General features: G+C 31.7%; 1 pseudogene; it reads left to right on the top strand.

The window, feature by feature from the left end:
* The first annotated feature begins 6,402 nt into the window (after window positions 1-6,402).
* Window positions 6,403-7,852, top strand: part of LOC103082038 (elongation factor 1-alpha 1-like) — an 8,693-nt pseudogene continuing 7,243 nt past the window's right edge.

Raw genomic sequence — 7,852 nt, 5'->3', positions numbered from 1 at the left:
CTTACATAATATAATGCACTTTCTTAGGGAATATTAGATTTTTGGTTGTTTGTTTGATTGCCCAAAGCATTAATCACAATATACCTCTTCTCATTTACTTTTTATTACTTTGACTGGTACTGTGTACTTTGGTTAAAGTAATAGCCTTGTCCTCAAAATATTCAAACCCTTTCTTAAACTGTAGTTTGGTATGTAATTTTCTCCTTATGCTCCAGAATTGTCTTGTACTCCTTTCCCAAATGGCAAAATTCTAATTATAAAAAGAAAAACAACAATAATGATTCCCCCTACAATATTTTCTGCTCTGTAAAACCTTTACCTTTTCCAGGGAAGGTTAGCCACCACTTCTTTTATTACCATAATATTACATTAATTTACCTATCTTATCTTTTACAGCAATATCTTTGTAGTTACTTGTATAGAAGTGTGCTCCTAATAGCTAACTGTTATTTGCTTTTTTCTCTACTGCTTAGCTGTTTCTCATGCACATAAATCTTCAATAAGTTATTTTTGAGTATATGTTATCATTTTAGGTTTAAAGTGCTAATGATGTATTTTTTTATTTCATTAGTGAAATGAAATAGGTAGCATGTTTTGTTTTTCTCAGATGTATGTTTGGTGGCTATGGATTAGAAATCCTTGAATGTTTTACATATATATATTTAAAAAATATATATATGTATCACCCCAAAATGACTTCAGTAAATGGTTTTATTTCCCTGTTGTATAAGTTACATTTAAAATGGCTTAATATACAAAGGAAGAATAGTACATATGAAGTAAAATACAAACAAATGTACACAAAGATCATATAAGGAGTTAATTCTGAAAGTGTTACCTGTGTGTGCCATGCAGTTGAACTAGTTTTCTACACAAACACACACACACACACACACACACGTAATGAATCAGTCTTGATTTTAAACAGTGGTAAAATGTAACTATAAAAAAGTATCTTCTAGTTAAGCAGTGAGTATAAAATCAGCAATTAGAATGTACATTTGATAAAACATTGATAAGGGTAATGACAAAGTTTCCATAGGTTGGGGCAAATTATTTAATATGTATTTACTTATTTTGAACTTACTGACCTCACTAAACATGCCATGCCTTCTGAAATGGTATACTTTACATCATCCCTCATTACGTAAGAGATATATAAAACTTTACCCATTTTCTTTTTCATGCTCTCACGAAAATAAGCAACTTATTTTGAATTTATGGAAATAGGAAGGGGTCTTTTTATACTAAAAAGGCAAATATCTTGCCTTGTAAGCATTTACCCTTAAGAAAATCAAATGTAATGTTTGGAGTATCTGTTGAGATTGTCAACTTTGAGCCTCTTAAAATTCATGCACAAAAAAACTGTGAATGCTGTGACTTTTATGATCAATAAAGTGCATTTATTCCTTTTTGTTATTGTTTTTTAAACAGCATATTACTATAACTGTCAAACAAGTCTGAGTCTATGAGTCTCTTTTCAAGCTCCTTCTTCACAAACTGCAAATCCAGATTAAAAATACCCTGGCTATTGTGGAATGCTCTAACTAATGAAAAGCTATCTTTGCAACCAAACTGGTTATTGCAGTGCTCCTGAGAACAGATGTGGGCTGAATACAGCAGTCAATATCACAGTCATTTATGAACATTTGATGGAAAATTGAATAACAGACACTTTTCTTAATGCCAGTTCCATTCAGTTATACCTTACTCACATAGGCTAAGCAAGGTCAATTACTTTAACTTTGCCATATTTCTCAACAGAATATTCTTGCCCATGCATTTCTCTTGTCCATTTTTCTGTTATTCTTTTGTTTTTGAATCACATGTGTCATGTCATTATACCAACATCAGAAAATGGGAGAGTCCAGTTAAACACACAAACTAAACTACCTGGGGTTTTAATTTGACTTTTTTTAAAAGAGGTCTTTTTCTCTTTCCCTAAATAGAGTTGATAGTATGGTTCTTACTTTTCCCTCAAGAGTATAACAGGACAATGCATAAGATAAAACACATTTTGTTTGAGGTTTTGTAAATGATCTTGACCTTTTTAGATAGATATAGTGATAATAAGATTTTGTAACATTTTTATTTTTGTAATATTTTAATTTTCTACCGTTAGAAAGACAGATTTATTAATATACATGTTGCTAACTGCTGCCTTATATACTTTTGCAGCATATTCCTAAAAGTAATACTAGAAATCATTTAACCCTATTTAAAGAGATTTCACATCTGATGATCCATAGTGCATTTAATATATCAACACACTAAAATCTTTGCCAATATATTTTAAAACTAAATCAAAGTGACAAAGTGATTGAGAAACATCATAAACTCTGGATAGGATAAACTCTGTCAAGTAGAGGGCTATTGATATTTTAACCAATGTTAGTTTTTTTTTAATTTTTCTTCCCTTTTTCATATTTACCATTTTTTTGGTTTAAAGTTATGGAATTTTAGATTCATTCCTCTTTAAATTTTTTCACACTAGCACATTTTTATTCTGACCATGTGAAATAATGTGTAGACATCAGCCACCAACTTGACTTTGCAAACAAATGTTTAAAAATAATTTTTCTAAAGCAAACTTGGCCTTTGGAAATGTCACCGACTCAGAGAGTATGGACTTCTACCATACCCAGTATCCCTGTCCGGTTCCTCAGTGTCAGTCCTGTCAATGACTGAATGCTGTTGAAGCATAAATGTTTGAATTTCTTAACGATGGTAAAAGAGCAAGCTTTCAATGATTTTTTCTGGAGAGTGTGACCTCAAACCTACTGCTGTCAAACAGCTATCAGTATCTCAACAGAGAAATGAATGCTTCTTGGAGTATTACACTAAGATTATTTTCTCTGACCCCCCCATTCCATTACTATAAAATCAACTCTTAGACTTACTGTAGCCACTAGAGGGGCTAGGAACCAGGACAGAATCTTAACAACACTCTCTGTATTATTGCTTTGACTTGCTTGGGTTTTTGCAGGGAGAATATAAGAAAATGCCCAATGAAAACATCTTTGTATTCCTATAAAGATTTTATGGAAAGAGCTGATGATTTCAAAAGTAATTATGTAGAAGAAAATAAACTTGGATGTTCAATCAGTTTAAAGTAAATATAAAAAAGCAATAATTTCCAAGCTTTTCAGAATTATTATTTATTTGACCTTTAAAATACATTGTTTATAGACAATGATTACACAAACATCATATCTTCTAATTTAATGGTAAAATAAAATACACAATGGAAAATATGTTTTTTGAAATAAGAAATTAACTTGTAATTATCTAGCGCAATGTTAAAGAGTCGTGCTCTCCTGAAACCCTAACATTCACAAAGTAGTTGTTCTAAAGAAAAAAAATCTGTAGTTAAAAAAATTTTTATTAAAGCTGTACCTTATAGTTTACTTAAGATTCACAAAAGATATTAATGTATTTGAAATTCCAAGAAACAGTTAAAAAAAAGTTTAGCTTCTTTATCATTTCCCAGAGATACCTGATAATGAAAAACTTTTTTCAAGGCCCACCAATTATCATCTTAATATTCCAAGTTTAACATTTAAGAAAACTTTTTTCTATATCATGGCTTGGCAAACTTTTTCAATAAGGGGCCATAGAGTAAATATTTTTGGCTTTACAGGCCAGAAAGTCTCTGTTATCTCTATCACCACTGCTGAACTCTACCATTGTAGTGTGAAAGCAGCTGTAAGCAGACAGAAACAAAATGGGTGTGACTGTGTTCCAATAAAATTTCATATACAAAATTCTGAAGAAGGTTAGATTTGCCCATTTGTTGGCTGATTCCTAATGCATATCACCTATTCTCAATCTGTAGTTCACAAGGCCTATGATAAAAGGATGTGCTTTATTGGTGAAAATAAGGGAGAGTAAGTAGACCAAGATCTTCTATGCTTCACTTATAGCTGCTCAGTCTAATAGCTGCTACTTTCACAAGCCGTTAGTTAAACTAAATCTACTCTAATAATTTAATCTAATCTCTGCTTTCCTCATCTATAAAATGTAATGAGAATTATATCTTTCTAAGAAGCTGTTACTATGTATAAAATAAAATTTATAAATTATCTAGTATCATATAAGCACTTGGCCAAATTTACAGTTGTTGCCTTGTATTTTACAGATACATGTAATACTGTCATATAATTAGTCTGCTGCTAAAACATAATTTAAAATTATAGATTAAGATTTCTTCATCTTTATGTTCAGTTGTTTAAAAAGCTTTTATAGATATTTTTAAAAACCCACGAATATTCAGTTGTTTTTTATCTATTTGGAGATTATTTTTCTCTATGAAGAAGCTTTTTCAGGGCTTAATATCTAGTTTTTTTTTCTATTTCTGTACAATCATTTTACTTTTGTCTGATGAAAAGTGTGATTATTGAAACTGCTCAAGTTTCTATTTTCATATTTGTTGCAAGAATGTAGCAATGAGCATGTGCCCTACATAAAACAATTAATATGACTTTCAAGTGGGCAAATAAACTCAGGATATATGTTTGCCCCTAACCAAATTTTCTTTTATTCTTTCAATGTGGCACCTAATTGGGAAACTTTCATTTTACCACTTTACATGTATGCAAATGCTTTTTGGAATAGCCTGTTTATACATAAAAGTACACACACACAGAAAAACAAATATCATACACTTAAAAGACTTAATTAGTAGTTAAAGACACTCTTCAAATTTTATGGTACTCTGTGTGATATTTCATAGAAAATAAAGGTAAACAGTAAAAGCCAGGTTTTAATTGAAATAGGCTAGTAAATCTCTTTAGTCTTAATGATTCTTTGGCAAAGAGAATAACCCAAGAATTTTCTTTTTAAATTAAATATATATGTATATGGCTTAATATATGTGCTCTTGAGTTTCTCTCAGACCAATGACCATATACTGGAGTCAATATGTGTTTTACAGAAAAATGGTGGGTATAATTTAAATACTAGCTCTGCCACATGAAAGCTTCAGTTCTTTGTGCCCTCACTTTTCATCTACAAATTGGAGGCAATAATGTCTGTCTAGACACTCTTAAAAAGCATCAATAATAAGTTTTCAAACTTGGTATCACCTTGGAATAATTTGTGGATGGAATCCACACATCAGCAGTTTTGATATCCTCCCAGGTGATTCTAATGTACAGCCAGCTACAAGAATTATAAGCCTGCAACAAGGGTTCTCATACCTAAAAATTGATCTACTGAGGTTCTAGTTAAAATCTAGACTCTGAGTAGTTCTGGGAGATTCTTGGATTCTGAACGTCTAAAGAAACTCATAGATGATGTTGGTGCTTCTGGTTCATGGACTGCACTTGGATTATCAAGGGCTTGAAAGATACTAACATACTGTCCACACAAAAGGTTTGAAAAAGTATAAAATTGAAAACAGATTTATTTATTTATTTCTAATTCACTGATGTGCAACTTCTACACTCAGCAAATTAATTTGCAGCTTAAGTCACACCATTTATCATTATTATTAAAATTATTATTACTATTGGGCTTCCCTGGTGGCGCAGTGGTTGAGAGTCTGCCTGCCGATGCAGGGGACACGGATTCGTGCCCCCGGTCCGGGAAGATCCCACATGCCGCGGAGCGGCTAGGCCTGTGAGCCATGGCCGCTGAGCCTGCATGTCTGGAGCCTGTGCTCCGTAACGGGAGAGGCCACAACAGTGAGAGGCCCATGTACTGCAAAAAAAATATATATATATATATATAACTATTATATAATTATTTAAATAATTTGAGCATTTTATTTCTGAAAAACTAATGATCACTCCTTTCTCTCTGAGGTAAAACTGAAAACTAAAAAATAAACATATATCTTGCTTTATTCTTTTTATTTATGTAAAAATACATTAAAACTGGGAGAATGAATAAATTGCATTTTTACTTATAATTACATTCTTTCCAAATAAGCTAGTGATATTAATGAGGCTTTCTGTTTTTACCTGAAGAGTTTCTTAAAATTGTTACTGGGCTTCAGCGAGATTGCCTCATGTTGTACCTATATTTTATTTCATATACTATCACTCTTCCCAAAGGATATGCTTTTCAGTGATTGAAAATTTCTTATTGGAGGAAATATAAGGAAAAAATATAACTGATTGCTCAAAGAAATGCTAGATGTTTTTCTCTTTTGAAATGTGTTTTAAAATAATTACTTGAAAAAGATTATATTCACTACTTATCTGTTTAATCAGGATTTATTGCAGAGGAACAGGAGCACATAGATTAGTGCTACATAGTATAGTTATAAAACATGGGGTTTTTGACGGGGGTGTAGAGGAGGGCTTACAAGCAGAGAGAGAGCAGAGCACACAAGATCCCCAGGCTCCCATAGTCTCATAGCAAGCTGTGCCCAGTGGGCAGTGCTGGACTACACTCACAATGGCTGCTCCTCCATTACAGGGTGCCCTCACCTCCTTAGTGATTTATTATAGGGACAGTGAGTCAGGGATCTTCTAATTGAAGTCATAAGAATAAAAGTTGCTACTGGTTGAGGAAAAGGGCCAGATACAAAATGGGAACTTCCCAAGTTAGGCAGTTCATATGAACCTCTTCTTCCTATGGGATAATTCAGCCCTGGGGCACCAGCTCTCTGATAAGTATGTATATACTCATTCTGCTCATTAATCATTACATGATTTTGGTAAGGAACACCATGAAAAAATTTTGTATATAATAAGAGTTCCAAAATATGTTAAAGTACAAATCTAAAGCATGCAATTAATTAGAAACTGTACACCAATTCTTGTACTCTACCTGGAAATTTTCATACTAAATAAACATACACAGTATACATTTAAATTCAATCTTTCAAAATATTTCTCTGTTAAAAGAGCATTATTAAAATTTTGTTACATACAAAGCTTTATAATCATTTGCTAGTAAGGACTTGGTCATTATAATGTCCAGTGTTGCAATGAAATATGAAGTAAATATTAATAAGGACCCAGGTTCTAGGCTAGATTATCTCTGAAATATATTAGAAACATGTACTTATTAACTTATTATTATTAATAAATATTTAAATGGACATTATCAATAAATAAGATGGCATTTATCAGTTTAAATTATGTAAGATTACAAGCATAAAAAATAATTCATGTAGTATCACGAGTAAAAACGGAAACATAAATTGTTTACTGGTAATAGAGTGGAATTAAGAGAAAAACAAGAGAAACAACAATGTAAATATACAAGCTACCTGAGTGCAAGTGATTTTCTTCATTTATTATTTCTATGATTTTGTATAAATCACTTAAAGTCCTAGAAACTTGTCTCTTCATTTGTAAAACAAGAATAAAGCTTAACACACACGTGCATGTGTGCACATACAAAGGCGATGTACCAGGTTACACGATTACCTAATTACTGTTTTATGGCTGAGCCACAATGCATAGACGTTACCATTGCTAAAATCTTTTTGTTTCATCATGAAATTTGGGGGAAAATCATACACACAGACACACATACTCTTAAATATGGAGAGTACCTAAACACTTCCAGAGATTATCTATTTATGCAAATAGTGAATATGTGTATTTTCTTATCTTTTTGAATACATATTTTATAGGATATGATCAAAATAACTGAGCCACATCTGTATTGTATTATAACTGTGTTATAAAATGTATTATAATTGCTCAGAGACAGAAATCATTATTCACTGAAAGAAATGTTATACAGCAATTAAATGCAAGAAAATGTTCAAGAATCCCTGGGTAAACCAAAACTAAATACATATTTCTGTCTGTAGTAAGAAACATCCTCAAATGGATGTGAAAACATACGTGAAAAATAAGAGACATAGAGAGGAAAGAGCGTAAAACATCCA

This window comes from Lipotes vexillifer, unplaced genomic scaffold (genome assembly GCF_000442215.2).
Source record: "Lipotes vexillifer unplaced genomic scaffold, Lipotes_vexillifer_v1.1 scaffold879, whole genome shotgun sequence".
Taxonomy (NCBI): Eukaryota; Metazoa; Chordata; class Mammalia; order Artiodactyla; family Lipotidae; genus Lipotes; species Lipotes vexillifer.
The sequence above is the reverse complement of the archived record's forward strand: the minus strand, read 5'-3'. Positions and strand labels throughout refer to the sequence as shown.